At 41.9% G+C, this 16705-nt stretch overlaps 1 protein-coding gene across 3 annotated transcripts in view; it reads right to left on the bottom strand.

Moving 5' to 3' along the window:
* Window positions 1-11720: 11720 nt before the first annotated feature.
* Window positions 11721-16705, bottom strand: part of IRS1 (insulin receptor substrate 1) — a 65248-nt gene continuing 60263 nt past the window's right edge. For all 3 annotated transcript variants that reach the window (XR_009541028.1, XR_009541027.1, XM_060151957.1), the window contains one exon: window positions 11721-16279. The gene's annotated coding sequence lies outside the window, so the exon portion shown is untranslated. The remainder of the gene's footprint in view (window positions 16280-16705) is intronic.

Genomic DNA, 16705 nt, shown 5'->3' with positions numbered 1-16705 from the left:
AGTGGTAAAGTGGTTACATGTAACCCCCCGAGGCTAGATAGGCCTGGGAACATTTAGCCCACATCTGACGTTGAAATGTGACTCAGTAGGAAAATACATTTTTTTTGGTAGATAAATAGCAAGGTCTGCTTAAACAGAAATGGGGGATCATAGATGTTTATATGAAGCTCTTACTCTAATAGATACAGATGTGTACATTTGCCTTGAAAGACGAATCGAAGGTAGAACTGGATAAAAGAAGGAATATGCCCTCCTACAGCTACTTACAAGCTTTCTCAGAATAGAATAGCTCATATTGTCATTCTCACCTTTTTACTCTCTGCTGTAATACACACACAGACACACACACACACACACACACACACACACACACACAGTAGCCTTCTGGTATTTTCCTTCAGCACACTCCAGGATTTCACATTCCACCTCCAACTGTCCAAATCCTCCTCCCTCCCTCCCTTGAGTCTTCAGGGGCCGAGGTCCCGAAAAGCAAAACCACCTTGTTACAATCCTTTCTTGTTGCCCTCACCCAGGAGCCACGTCTTCCTTCTCTGAATTCCCGTGATAGTTTATCTGTACCTCTCATGGAGCTTATCTCTTTCTGGCTTGTATTATAGTTGTTTACGTGTATGAGACATCATGGTCAAGAGGAAAGGACCACTGCTGGCTTGAGAGTCAGACCTGTCTGAGGATGGATACCAGGTCCTTTGCTCACAAGGTGGGTGGCCTTGGGAAAATACCAACGCTCGGGAGCCTCCTTTTTTTTTGGCAAAATATAAAAGTAATACTCTCTGTCTCATAATTGTTTTGAAGATTGGAGATAGATAGTATACATAAAACACAGTGCTTGGTAAAATACCAAAAAGGTCAATGATTATTTCATTATTTATGATGTTACTTTTGTATTTCTTATGTCCCCTACTAGAGTATCTATCCATTCATTCAACAGATATTTATTGAAAACAGACTAGCATGTCAGGCACTGGGGGCCACATGGAGAAAAAGAGAGTTTGGGAGTGAGTAAAGGCAGAAAGTAAACAAACAAACAAATAAACACAGAGATAGTTTCAGATGAAGATTAGTTCTGTGAAAAAACTAAAAAAAAAATATGCAAGAGAGCGATAGAGGTTTTGGGAGACAAAGGGTTCTCTGGGAAGGGAACGTTTGGGCTAAAACCAGGATAAGAGGGAAGCACCTATGAGAAGTGCTAAAGCCAGAGCATCTCAGGAGGAGGGGACGGATCGGTGTGGAGGCTCTGGGTGAGAATGAGCTGACAGCAGGGTGACACAAGGAAGACATGGTAGGGGGTAAATGTGAAGAGATGGCAGGGGCCGGTCCCCTAGGGTCATTGCTGGCTCTGATGAAGGGCAAGGACTTTTTATTTTTCTTCATTATATCCATTTTTATTTTTGCACTATTGATACACTTTGTGAAGTTTTAAAAAAATTTTTGGGGGGTATAGTTGATATATTATAATGTTGTGTCCGTTTCAGGTGTACAGCAAAGTGAATCTGTTATACATCTATATTTATTCACTCTTTTTTAGCCTCTTTTCCCATATTACAAAGTACATGAAAAGATGCTCAACATCACTAACTGTCAGAGCAACGCAAATCAAAACTACAATGAGGTATCACCTCACACCCATCAGAACAGCCATCATCAAAAAATCTACAAACAATAAATGCTGGAGGGCTTCCCTGGTGGCGCAGTGGTTGAGAGTCTGCCTGCCGATGCAGGGGACACATGTTCGTGCCCCGGTCCGGGAAGATCCCACATGCCGCGGAGCGGCTGGGCCTGTGAGCCATGGCCGCTGAGCCTGCGCGTCCGGAGCCTCTGCTCCGCAATGGGAGAGGCCGCAAGCGTGAGAGGCCCGCGTACCGAAAAAAAAAAAGTGCTGGAGAGGGTGTGGAGAAAAGGAAACCCTCCTATGTTGTTGATGGGAAAAAGCATGGATTTTATTCTCATTGTGGTTGGGCGCCTCCTTGAAGGCATAGACCACTGGCTTGTACTCAGTGTTATATCTGCCATTGTGTCTGCCTCCTGGAGAGACATTACCCCACCGTCATCCCGCAGACTGTTGTGGCAGAGATAAAGGGAGGGAAGGTTGATGGAAGGGGAGAAAGAGGAGAGAGCCGGAAGGAGGGAAGGAGATCAGAGTACAGACTTCCATAGAGACGACTCTGATGGTTCTCCCCTTTGTCGGGGGCTCAAGGAGAGACCGAGGCTGGCCTTGGTGGGTGGAGAAATCTTCATCCTCCTGTGAACATTTGGTGTCACACTGGTCCCCTTCCTCGGGTCGTCCCAGATGATGGCGGGGGCTGGGGAGGTGGGAGGTCGGTGAGAAGCACAGCTCATCGCTGCCTCTGGCTCCCAATGCTGGCAGTTCTGTCTCTCAGGTGACAGATAACAACTGTCAGATGGTCTCCCTGTGAAGCAATAAGCTTCCCCGAAACAAAGTGGCTGGCCAATCTCCAGAAAACCGCAGTCTGGACAAAACACACAAGCCAGGAAAAAATTAGAAGTTCATGAGGAACTGAACAAAGGACCTCGGGGAAATGCAAGGGGTTAAACGTCAGCACACAATGTTCCTGACGCCCTTGAACGTACAAGGAGAAAACTCATCTCACATCCCTGGTCAAGGGAAAAAGAAACCATGGGAGAAACAAGTCAGTGTTTTGGTAGGAGAACTAAAAATAATGCCATGAGAGGTTGGCCCAGCCCAGCAGTGAAGGGAAAGAGAAATGATAGGCAGTAGGTGAAGGCTAGAAACGAGACAGGGGGAGGGAGCCAGAGCCCGGCCCTTTCGTCTTCCAGAGGGTGCTCCTTTCACAGCCTCAGTGACAGGTCCCCCTGGACACCCTCCTCTGTAAGAACACTGTGGTGAGGAGAATCTAGACTATAAATGAAGCAGAAACAACAGTCTTATCTTAAGTATTTTTCTTCATTAATTTTGGTCTTAAATATAAAAAGAAGTGAGCTCAACCCCAGGGGCCAAGTGGTACAGGGGTATTTGCTATGAGACAAGCATCTCCAAAAGGCTTATGGATCAGAACAAAATAGCAGTGTTTGAATGAACAAGAAGTGTGAGAGTGGGAGACTCAGGGACCGTATTTGAATCCAACTTAAAGGTGAGCACACCTGGATGGGATGACCGTTTCTAACCTCAGCTCAGATCTTAAAGAAAGTAATGTAATAGTTGGAATGAAAGGCAGAGCTAGCTAATACGTTCATCATTCATAATGTCCAGCTTCCTCATTGGTGCCAGTTTTGTGCTCAGAACGCTGCGTGGGTTCATTTCCGACAAGGGACGCCGTGATTGCAATATTCCATCTATGGTTTCATCATAAACCTCCTTGCACCACAGGACTTTTTCACCAGAAAGGTAGGCTGCAGACTTCAAGCAAGGAAGACTCCTTGTGTCTAAGGCCTTTTAAACTTCACAGTTATAAAAAGGTAGACCCCACTGTTTTGGCATGAAGGAAGAGATTTTGTCCAAAAGTTGTAAAAATGTTTAGAATTAAAATTATTCTACAAGGTTTACAATGTATGGGGTACCAGTTATGGGTGAAGCACTATTTCAAGTGCTCTGCATATGGTGAGAATGCCTTGAATGCTCTCCAAACCTCTGCAAAGTAAATGTCATCATCCCTACGTTACAGGTGGTGAAACTATGCCTCCTAGAAGTTGACAATTTTCCCACGGTCTCCCAGTTAGTCAATGGGATTTCCAGGTTGGCCTCGAACTGTCTGGTTCCAACACTACAGCCCTTTTCTAGAACAAAAACTCATCACTCCACAACCACATAGAAAAAATTAAATGGCAGATTTCAACTGCATGGTCATCTTTGGTGAAAATCTTTGCTAATCGATTATGTTTTCATTGGAGGCTCAACATCTTAATGGAACACACTCAGTGGGCATAGTCTTCTTACCTGAAATACTATAGTGTAGTTTCCTAGAGAAGGTATTTTGAGTTTATAATTTCCAAAGAGAAACACTCTTTTTAAATTTTTGGTTGAGGGTTTCTTTGTGTCATGAAGATCAACTCCACTGCTGGGGCAGAGAAGAGTAAAAATAGATTTCCCATTAGAAACAAAAAGTAGGAGTTTTTTGTCAGCCCGAAGGAAATTCTTTCATTCTTTTCCTGCTTTCGTTCTTTTTCTGCCAACAACTAAGCAACGCTCATCAGAGGGTGGGTCAGAGCCAACTTCATGTACGGGTAGAGTAGGTGGTTACCTACAAGAGATGCCTTCAGAGAGGTGAGAACGGGGGTCTTAATCCCAGGCAAGTCTTGAGAGCGACAGCCAACCAGGAACCCCATCTCCCAAAAACAAAGGAGAAAAAGTTTAGCTTTGATGAATGTATCCAGAATTAAAATTTTTCAGAAAATCTAGAAATAAGCTTTCTTCATTGCAAACATGCAAGTTTCCTGTCATTGTCAAAGTAAAGTTTTATTTTAAATACATAAAGGGACAAGGGACAAGTTCACCATTTTCCTTTGCAAGACTCAGTGCCTATAAAGCACTAAATCTGCTCTAAGTAAACTAAACATCTCCTACGAAACTTCTCTCCATATGGATACCTAAAACCCCACTATTAGCAATTAGTGTTGTCTCCACTCCAGAGAGACCCTGGGTCCCAAGAAAACATTTGGCAAAGGGGGTATACCCAACCTCAACCCACGTTTAGAGCTGAGGGGAGAAAGAAGTAGGGACAAACTTTACTGACCTACTATTTTCCCCTAGGCCAGTCCCTAATTCTATAAAATTTGCTAGGGCGTCATCAACATTATGAAATTCTGTGATTCTAAGAAACCATCTCTCTGTTTTGAATCTTTAAAGAATTCACTGGAAGTCACAGTCCCCCCTCCCCAGGAATAAAAAATACACACAGCTATATACGGGAAAAACAGTACATTCAATTTTAGACTGTTGACAAATTTCTGAACCCCAGGGTAAGATCAGATAATTCTCCTATTTTATAAACAAAGAAGGAGCGAGCCAGAGAGAAGTGCTTTGCTCAAAGTCACTCAGTTAGTGGCAAAGCAAAGATGAGAGCTGAAGTATTCCACAGTCACTAGAAGAAACATCCCCATCAGATTCCCATCTGTCAAACATTTCAGCAAACACAAATAGTAAGGTTACTCTATTCAGGAAGAAGTTTGTTTAGCTCAGCCAAACTTATTTTCTTTTTCAACAGATGAAGTAAACCAGATTCAGAGCTCTACTTTTTTTTTTTTACATATGGGGCATGGGACCCTGATAACTGGAATAGTTGGTGTGTGGTAGTGATGAAAGGGGGATGTAAAATTAAAGGAACAATTTGAATTTAAACCAGAAACATGCTGCTGATGTAAAAAAAACAGTTAGGTATTTTAGATGCATCATTAACTTTTCCTCCTTGAATTTTATGATGGGATGGGGAAGGAGGGGGGCTGTGGTGTGTGTGTGTGTATATGAGTGGTATGATACGGTGTGTGTGTGTGTGTGTGTGTATTTGGCTGCCATCTTCTGTGAAAAGCAAATGGGAAGCTCTATTTAGTCGAGCTTCAAGAGGTTAATGAGAGACAGCTAAGGAGCACCTGCATCCCAACTTAACCAGAAGCCCCCAAAAGCAAAAGTGTAGAGAAGAAAGTTAGACTGGGGAGGTGGGAGTGGGAGAGGGTACGGGTTGTGTCCAGCAATGGAACTGCGCCTTGAGAACTTTCCCCGTAGCTGCATAATTAAACATCTAATAATAGCAAAGGGAATATGTGGAAGCCAAAAACTTATTTTTAAATAGATTTATCATTCATCTATTAGCACCTGAAGGCTGAATAAAAGGAAGTCAGCAATTTAAAATAAACAAAACAAACAAAATAAATACAAAACAAAGAAGAGAGAGAATTTTCCACGTGGCATTTCTGACAACCCAGTGTCACAAAAGTATATCAGGATTTCAATGAACATGGATTTTTTATTTTTCCAGTTTCCATGTCTTTGAACTGTTAAACTCTGGAAGTAAAGGTTTGAAGTTCGAGGGAACTGAGTTGGAACCTCAACACTACACTTACCCACTGAGTGACTTAGACAGGTTCCCTTCTAGACCTTAGATTATTTTACTCTCTAAAATGGGGTTAGATGTAATAGCTACAAACCTTTGGGACGAGGGCACATGAGCTGATCCGTGACCAGCGACAGGCGTGTGGCGAAATGCTTGATAAACGTGAGCCATGCGTGTTACTCGGGTTTTCGCTCTACCTGATCCAGGAGGCGTTCTCAATTCATGGGCAGGAGACTGGGGACCCAAGATTCTTGACTTTACGTGAGAACGAGTTGTACCATTGATAGGTAAAGATTCCAGCCAGCAGTAACCCTTTGAGACTCTCTGATGCTTTCTGGTCTCTTTGAAAGCTGGGTATGGGAGCCTTTCCACCTGGCCGCTCTGATTCCCTCATTCCAGCTTTCTGGTCCTTACAGCTGTCCCATTTCAACACTGTCCCTGTCTCCTACTCGCCACCGTGCTGACTCTCCAGGTCAACCTCAGCAACCCTCCAGGACAGGACTTCCCAATCTGCGCACACACTTCTCATACTGCATGCTGGGCCATGAGAGCACCTCAAACCTCGCCAGGAGAGGGGGCATTAAAGCCCTTTTAGAATCTGTTTTAATCAATCTGGTATAGATACAGTTTTAAAATAAAGTCACATTAAATGCGGGTGGAACAGAAATCCAGTTTTCTTACCCATAAAACAAGGGGTCCAGACACACTGAGATCTGAGATCACTTCCAGAACCTATACAGGAGTGCCAAGAACTGGGTCCTTGTGCCACATCATAGCATATAATAGTTCTCAAGTGATATCATGGGTGTGGTGAATGAATAAGTAGTGGGATTTTATAATTTAAAAATACCAAGGAATTGTGTTCCTATCCAATGACAATTTATAACAATGCTTTTTTTTTAAATCCAATAATCCTCAAATATGTTACCTTCGTCTCATAGGTTATCAGGTATTATCTTCCTGACCTGAATTCATGCTCTTGGCACTGTTTTCGTTCTTAGCACTGCAGCTGATGACGAGTTGGAGAAAGAGACTGGAAGAGGATGCCCGTTTACTGTCTCTCCTATTGGTCGAGGTCCTGCCTGCTGTTCTGAAGACTGACCACAGTCTACTTTGAACTTCTTTTGGAGTCTCTTAGGGAAACCCAACTTCTTTGAAAACAATAACTTTAAACTAATGATTTCTTCTTTTTTTTTGGCTGTTAATCTAGAAAAACTGAGGCAACAAAAGGAAAAAGTATCATCCGAGATTTACCCTGCTTCAGCTCTGCGTGCCTAACGGTAAAAGTAGTTTAGTGTTAAAGAAGTCCTTTTAGCACTTCAAGGATCAGCTCCATAGGGATTCAGAGACAGTAATAAACTCTGTCCAACAGCGCTGTAATTGTGGCAAGAGCACTCCAGAAAGCCCCTTGAGCAGATGCAGGAGAATTTCAGAAGCCCAGGGCAAGGGTCTTTGCCTCATCCTAATTCTCTCTCTTAAAAAACATCTATTGGGCTTCCCTGGTGGCGCAGTGGTTGAGAGTCCGCCTGCCGATGCAGGGGACACAGGTTCGTGCCCCGGTCCGGGAAGATCCCACATGCCGCAGAGCAGCTGGGCCCATGAGCCATGGCCGCTGAGCCTGTGCTCCGCAACGGGAGAGGCCACAACGGTGAGAGGCCCGCATATCACAAAAAACAAAACAAAACAAAAAAAACCCAGAAAAAAACAAACATCTATTATAGGGCTGGGCAAACATTTTTATAAAGGATCAGATAGGAAGTGTATTACTTTGGGGGCCATTTGGTTTTTGTCACAATTACTCAGCACTGCTGTTGTAGTGCCATAGGCAGTACATAAGTGAATGAGCAGAGCTATGTTCCAATAAAACTTTATTTACAAAAACAGGCAGCCGGACTGGATTTGGCTCACAGGCCATAGCTGGCTGACCCCCGACTGACTGATCACGGAGTGTTGAGCTGTATGGTAATACCAGCATGTGGGGATTCACTAAGATTCTCACCCAACCTCTCCCCACCCTTTTTTTCTTTGGCTGCACCGTGGGGCATGTGGGATCTTCCTGTGGGATCTTCCCCCACCAGGGATCGAAACTGTGCCCCCTGCATTGGGAGTGCTTGTTCCTAACCACTGGACTGCCAGGGAAGTCCCAGACCCCCCTTTTTTAAAACAATATTTTGTTTTCTTTCTCATTATGAAAATGAGACATGATCATTGTAAAAACTTACAGAAAAATAGAAAAGATAAAATAAAAATGATGCAAGAGGGAGGAGATATGGGGATGTATGTATATGTATAGCTGATTCACTTTGTTATACAGCAGAAACTAACACACCACTGTAAAGCAGTTATACTCCAATAAAGATGTTAAAAAAATCATCCATCAAACATACCACTTTTTAATATTTTGAGATATTTTGTTTTGTTTTGGATTTTGTTTGGTAGAATCAAGATAATGCTGTATTTACAGTAAGTGCAAATTTACCTAATTCTCACATTTTTATGCTAATTCCTATGTAAGTTTAGACTAATTTTACTAATTTCTACTTTATAGATTATTTTCTCAGGAGCCATGAGAAACTCTAGTGATATCACTTCTCTCACATTTACAGTTAGAGGTTGTGGTGCTTGAGATTTGGAGCAACTTACACAGAGAAGGGAGTGGAAAGGATACTGCCTAGTGACTGCCAATAACGCATTCCAGTAAGGTCAGTGTGTAGAACAGCCCCGGAGAGAAGGAGTGTGTGTGTGTGTGTGTGTGTGCGTGTGTGTGTGTGTGTGTGCACACGCGGGCGCATGTGTGTTTTGGGGAAACAACTTGTTACTAATATAGTTTCCTGAGGCCCCTGTTAAAATCTCTATGTCATAATAAGCCTGTCAGGAAATTCTGTAGAGGTAGTGTACAGTCCAAGGTTTGAGAAGCACTGTGGGTTCATGGGGTTCAGGACATGCCACCCCCAAATACAGCCCTTTGGCATACTGAATATTTTAAGCTGAAGGAGTTTGAGAAGACAGCAGCAACAGGAAGGTCACTCTGACCTTCTCTTGCTGTCCGCCCCTGAGACAGGTCATAAAACCCTCATGTTGGAAGTGCCCTCCCTACACTCAGGAAAGGAGCATCCTTATCTCCAAAGACAAAGCGACGCCGAGAAGAATGCAAACAGACAGGACTTGCTAATTTTCCCCCAGTTCAGTATGCTAACCTCACACTCCTTAACCTATCATATTCCTCCACGAGGGTCCGTGCTCCATCAAACCCAGCACAAAAATACTCGGCTAGCTGTTCCTTCATGTCCTTAGGAAGGCCCCATGTCATGTAAAAACACATATGTATAAATTTATATGCTTTTCTCTTGTTAATTTGTCTTTGTCAGTTTAATGTTCAGACCCAGCCAGGGACCTTAAGAGAGTCAAGGAAAACCTTTCCCTCCCCTGCAGGGTATATGAGAGAGGGGATTCCTATATTGAGGAAGCTTTGACCATTCTATCACTTCAGGTCAGGACTCTCTCTAGCTCAGATGACCCCACTTTCTTCCTATTGCCCATCTTGGTCATTTATCTAATCATCAGTTTCCACACCAGGGAAGGTAAGGAGTTCTGATTTAATGAGTTTACAGGAGGCAATATATAGAAGCTGATGCCTAAAAATACAGGTGCTTGGATATTTTTGTGGCTTTCACATCTCACCTACTGTCCTGCTATGTTCCTAAAATAAAGTTCTCTCTATTGTGTTGCTGAAGAGGGGTGAACTTCTTGAGGGAACAAATGGGGAATCACAAAAAGACTTTGGACAGGAATGAACTAAGCTAGACACAAAGATAAAGAACGGAAATAAGTGTAATAAGGGTCTGTTACTGTGTAGGGTAAAAATGATAAGTTGGAGAGAGGTTTCCTCTCTGGCTCATGTGAGATCATATTTGCTCAGCAAGTTAGTAATACAGGGAAGCTGTAGTGATAGTGTTTTTAATGCAGAGAATTTAATTTTTTAAAGAATTTGGAAACCAGAGACTTGCAGTGGCATTGATGGGAATACAAGCTTAGCCATCAAGCAGTCCACGCGTGAGAGGCTGCTGCATCCCATAGTATCCCTTGACCATAGTCATGCCCCTTCTCTCTTCTGCTTGCCTGTCTGGGGAATACAGAAATGATAGATGATAGTATCTACCTCTGGGTTGCTGAAAGGATAAAATGAGATAACCGCTGTACATCCTGGTGACTCATCTAGAATAAATGCAGAATAAATGCTGCTCTTGTTTATAATAGAATCAGTGAGGTAATTACAAATTCTCCTTGCCTGTTCGTTCTTGCAGGCATTTTATTGACATTGTACTTGCCATAGTTTGTTTCTGTATATGTGTAAAGATAATAAGACGATTATGCTATAAATTGCACCATTAATTCACTCCAACTAGACGTCCCTCAAATTTATACTAATTAGTGATGTTTACTCGTAATTTCAATAGAAGTTAGAGTGATGTTTGCTTTGCAATACCACTGGCAGGGAAAAAATCAGTTTTGTTTTTTTAAAGAATAAATGGAGAAAGCTAATATAAAGTGAAGATGAAATAATGACTTCAAGCATTTATTCAATCATGTTGCATGCTACTTCTTAACAATAAAAATTTCATTTACTATGCGTGCCAGGTAGAAGGAAGACGGGCCTGGTGCACCAAATAAGGATAAGGAAAGACAGAAAACTCAGTCTTGTCACTCTCGTGGAGCGCCACGCTCGTTAGAAGTAAATAAATTAAAAAAATTAATCTCGAATCTGTTTCCAAAATGTTCAATAATTTGAGTCTACCCTAACAAACATAGGCCACGTCAATCATCTATTTAAACTGTTTAAGCAAGAAAGCTCAATTTGGGAGGAATGGGGAGTTGGCTGTTTGTTTATTGGCAACGTGGTTTATTATTTTCAAAAATCATTGGTGTTCTATCCATTCTAGCGGTGAAACGATCCAAAAGGCTCCCCTTGTACAGAAATCCGAATTTTCCAAACGTGCCAACCACAAGAGTCACCTGTTTAGACATACTTTCCCAGACAGCTCGAGGAAATCAGCATGTCGAGTAAGTGGCTCTAGTCATCAGACAAGTTTGGGCAACACTTCCCTGCAGCGGTTCTCAGCCCTGACCTGTACTGGAGTCTCCTGGAGAAGATAAAGAGCAGCCGCAGCAGCAACAGACGCCCAGCCCCCTTCCCAGACGAAGTAAATCAGCCTCTCTGGAGTTGGCCTGGCCACGGATGAAAATTTTTCAAAAGCTACCCAGACGATGCTAAGCATCTCAGACCCCGTCCAGAGGTCCCCTCCAAGGCAACCTGCATCACAACAAGAGCTTCGTCGAAGGTTGACAAGGCTCTTCTAGTGCCTCTCAACAGAACACATGCCTTTCCACCCCAGGGAGGATAGATGTTTGCTCCCCTCTCTCTCTTCCCGTCACACCACCACCAACAAAAGCAACTCACAACCTTGTCAGAGGTCTTTTTCTTTATGTTCTTGGCCATTGGAAGCCAAGTGAAGAGGGACAGGGTGAGGTAAACCTATTCATTCCAAAATCATTCATCCAAGTATGTTAAATACTGCTCCTACCTAATCAAATGCCCCGGAAAACTTGAATTGGCAGTTTCTGTTTCATGTCCCATAATCAAAAACATGAAGGATCACTAGCGTTCGCGTCCGTGAATTCATTTAGACAGTTTTCTTTAATTAACGATGAAGACACTACAGTTCTAAGTACCAGACAGAATCGGGGAGGGGGGGGGAACTGAAAATAAGCATAACACTATAAAGAAAACTTGGAAAAAGTGAATCTAAATAAAAATATATACCTGGCCTGGTATCCATTACATATATACATAATACATATGTTATACACATATATACAATAAATGTTTTGGTAGCGATACAGACCATGCATTGGTCCTTCTGAACACAGATGAAGTAGCACCGTAAGCAGCACCACCATCTTAAGATGATAAACCAAACTGCACATACATTAAACGAAAAAATATATATGTATTTAATTTGGCCCACCCTGTAGCCAAGACGTGTAAGGAAAGAACCTTGTAAGAAAAATGGTTCCGGGAACTACATTCTTAAGCCAATAGCAAAGTTCTAAAAAGAAAAAAAAAAAGCACTAAAGATGTCTATACAAATACAGACAAGTTTTTCCTGTGTACTGAATTTGTCCTATCGTGTGGCATATTGGCTAACACTGGGGAAATTAACAACAAAAACAACGGGAGAGATTTAAACGCCAGGTGAATAGCCAAAGTCTATAATACCAGATCTCTTGGTGTATACATCACAGATGCCAGCATCAATGAACTAGGAAAGGAAGACCACTCTCCAGCTATGCCCTATGTTTTTCTAATCGTATTAGCTAATTCTAAGCTCTTGATTACTGATAAATTTCATTAAAAGTAGGTTAAACACCTCCAACATCATTCCACCACTTCCCAGCACCTAATTTGATGCTCCGGTTACAAGTAGGGAAGGAATCCAGTATGCCATCTGACCCACAACTTCTCTATCCATCTTTAGGAGACTGATTTACAGAGCTATAGAAGGACCCCTATGATCTTCTCTGACTTGGCTTTGGAAATGACCAACGGCACCAAGTGTTTACCCCTTGATGGTCTACTGACCACAAGGCTCTATTTGCCCTCCATGACTAAGCTCACAGAGTGGAGGTCGTTCTCTTACATCTGGCAAGGTCCTATTTCCTCACATCCCTAGAAGTGTATGCTTCTTCCTTTCCAATTTCTCAGCAGCCTATATAAATGCAGCATTCATACTGCAACTAACATACATGAGGTCCTAGGAACACTTACTCCCCTGTCAAGTCCTTGCAAAGGAGCAGATTTCTATCTGGTCTCTATCCATTCTCCTTCCCATGCCTTCCAGAGGGTCCTGTCTCTCCCCAGTCAAGGTCTTAATTACTGCAGTGTTTCTGGTTTCCATGCCTCCTTGTGTGACGGACTGACCTACAGAGCCCTGACAAAGCAGTTGGAACGTTGCACATGAATCTCATTTTTCGTGGTTCTGTTATCAGTGGATGATGAGCTCTCCTCCCCCATTTTGAAACCATCTGCAGTGAGTAAAAATGAAAGTTTTCAACTACACGGCGTATTGCATTCAGGATGCAAGATTGAACAAAACAGGGCCTCAGTATTGTCAACTACTGTTTCTTATAGTTTAGTAAAGTGTTTAATACTTTAAATGTCTCAGATTTAAAAGACAGCTAGGAGGCAAGCGTCAGCGCAAGAAAAGTTAAAAATCTCTACTTCTGGCTAGATGATTTTTTAGAAAATCCATTTTTGCAGTCAACGTAGATTAGTCAAGAGAGTCCCTGACCTTTGAAAGTTAGCGAGAAACAGCCACAGATGTAACATCAGCACTGAATTGTCATTATTGACTCAGGTGGTTGATCATTAATGGATTCTCTTCACTCTTAGCTGGTTCTAGGACTTTTATTTTCTTTTGCTCAGAATCAAGATATCATCAAAGTCATGGAACATATTTGTTCTTTCCACAAAGGAGAATTTTAAAACTCTGCCTAAGTCTCTAAGAAAGAACACTGTAAAAGGTTGGTCTCATGAAGAAAAGCCACTAACTTACAGGTTAACCAGAGGCCACTAGAAGTCCCATTCATGTAAGCCTTTGGCTGGCCTACAAATACTTTGAAATGGATAAAAGCCAAGTCTCCTGAATAGGAGCTGAACACAAGGACTTAGCAGCTAAAGGTCAAGCCCGCATGTAGACAGAGCAAGAGTTTTTGCCTCAAATACCAGCAACTTTGAGTTTTTTAAATGGGCGAAGTTTGATACCACCGGAAAACCCAGCTCAGGGACCACTAGAAGCAGCTTAAATAAGAACGCCTACCTTGATACTGTTTGACTCAACAAAACGTCAGTGAAACAGAAACCAAGAGATGGCTTTTTCCAGTCTGGTTCATTTCTTGTTCTCACCCAGAATATGTGATAACCCCACATGCAGAGGCATCTTGGTAATACATATGCAAAGTTTAGGTTCCTTGAGAAATAATAACTACCTTTACAGGAAAATGGATGGGGCTGACTTTGTTCATTGATTTCTCCTTAATTACTTATGTCTTCAACGGAAGAGAGTGGACAGCTTGTCTCCTTCCTACACAAGCAAGAGTATGAGTCAAAATACTTGAAAAATGAAAGTTAGACTAAGAAAGTCTTTTTTATAAAGAGTAAAAAAAACAACAAAAAACTTTCATATCAAATTTTTAAAATCGGTAGTGTTCTCTCCTAATAGGAAGTGATGTCATTCGGTAAGTTCCTTGAGAACAATGGATTCTTATGACTACAGACCTATTTATCTTAGAAATTGATGCGCATGCAAACGATTAGAATCTGCAACAATGAACATTGTACAAGAGTCTGTGAGGTACATGCCATCCGTCTGAGTTAACAGTAACACAGGCCTCAGCAGGGTGAGGGGTTCCATTGATCTCCACTCCCTTTTGAGTAGAGCAGGGGGTACCTGACCCATTGATGAGTAGCCACTGCAATGGCCCCCAACCCTGGCCCCTTCCTGGCAGCCCCTCTCCCACCCAGGGAGATCAACCCTTCAGTGAAAGAAAATGTTGCTCCTCTCAATAGCAGGGCCGGGACCTCCTGATGGAGAGTTTCCATGGACTCCGGGGGAGTCTGATACTAGCCTTAATTCACTGAACCTTTAGGAAGTTTCCTGGTCAAAGATTCAAAACTCTGTAGGCAATTTCTTGAAGTACGTCCATTGCCATTTCTTTTTCACAAGGAAAAATTCCAAGATGTGTGTACTTTCCAAACAAGAAAAGGATTAACATTTTCACTGCTGGCTAGATGTTTCCATAGCAGGTCATTATGCTTTGATGTGCTCTCTGTGCCCTGGGTTTTATTAACTAATCACGCATAGGCCAGTAGCCACCAGGGCAAATGGACCAAATTACATTCAGTTAAATAATGTAACACTGGACATTCTCAGAAAACATGAGATAAGAGTCTTAAGGAAAGTGACATGTAGCCCTGGTCATGATAAAAAAACACGTTCTGGAATTTTAATTTCTGGTTAGAAATGAAAGAAAAGTATTCACTTGTCTTACATCTTTCTAGAGACAGTGCAGGAAATGAAAGATCCTAACGTGTGCAACAGAAAAAAAAAATGGTGGCAATGGAACAGGAAGCTTACAGAAGTGGGGGAGGGGAGAAGAAAAGATCAACAGTCTCTAGTTTATTATGAATAGAAAGAAATTTCCAGAATTTACAAACACCCACATTGTTCATTCCAAAGAGAGCTTTTGATTCGAAGGGATCACCCATGTCGCCTCCTCTTTACAGTATATACAATGGAAGACACTGAATGCCTTTTCTTGTAATTTTGCTTCCATTCAATTGCCAATTTTAAGCTGACACTTGAAAATACCCAGTAGAATATATCCTTCTTCAGTTTAATTAACATGGCCTATTGCCTTACAGAAAAAAAAAATACGAAATTAAGATCAGCTCTTGAAAGGATCTCAGCTTAACATCAGGGCTATATTACAAGAGATAGTATCAGCAAATAGAACTATACAATTGAGAACCATCTATGGCACTATGATTCTTATTATATTACTTTTCTGAATTACAATCTTAAAACAAGGATCGTACCCTATTCTACTCTTGTTAGCCTTGTTTTAAGCATTTGCTCCACTCTTTACAACAGAACATTGTATACCTCAGTTCCACATCCCAAAAAAAGATGTGCTGTAAGAAAAGTTACATTTTAATTAAAAAAATTACACTTATAAATCAAAAACCTATGTTAAATATTTAATACTCTCTCCACCCAAAGCAAACAGTTCCGTATGAAATAATTTACAATGATGCTCTGTCGTACACGGTTTCAGCAGCAGATGAAATGTGTCTTGTAAATGCAATGAGCGTAAACCCATTCTCTTGTGGCACGGTGGGGGGCACGTGTGGCCAGCTCAGTCCTTAAGGTCGAAGATGAAGTTTATGCAGACTCATTGTTCTGGTGTCACAGTGCTTTTTTCTTGGCACGATATAGAACGTGCAGTTCAGTCAACAAACTCCTGAGGATTGTGTAAAGTAAACAAACTGAAATGGGTGCATCGTACCATCTACTGAGGAGGAAGATGTGAGGTCCTGGTTGTGAATCATGAAATATTTAGAGTCTGGGTACCCATGAGTTAAAGGAGGATTTGCTGAGGTCATTTAGGTCTTCATTCTGAAAAGGAAAACGAAAGAATTCGTCACCATGGGCATCTCAAAACGCACGTTTGATAGCTTTTTAGGGTTCTTCTTTTAAAAGGGGCAGCACCTTTTAAAAGGGGCAGCTTCAGATAAACTGAAGCTCCAGGCACAAGCAGTACTGAGGACTTCAGTACAATCAACAAACTGTACTTAACTTTCTTTCAAAATGCAAGAGTCTAAAGCAATCACAAACTCAAAATAGTCAATATTAAGTCAGTAAACCAATCGATGTGATTTGGAGGTTTCAGAAGTTTAGCAATACGAAACACTTTGATGTTCTTATGATCAAAACAAAAATGCCCACTGCAGCATTTGTGTAAAACAACTACAAAATATGCTAAGCAGGTTACAGTCAGGCCAGGCTTAATCTTCTTTTGGTTAAAAGTCAACTACAGACTTT

This window comes from Lagenorhynchus albirostris, chromosome 6 (assembly GCF_949774975.1).
Source record: "Lagenorhynchus albirostris chromosome 6, mLagAlb1.1, whole genome shotgun sequence".
NCBI lineage: Eukaryota > Metazoa > Chordata > Mammalia > Artiodactyla > Delphinidae > Lagenorhynchus > Lagenorhynchus albirostris.
This window is presented reverse-complemented; position numbering and strand designations above follow the sequence as displayed.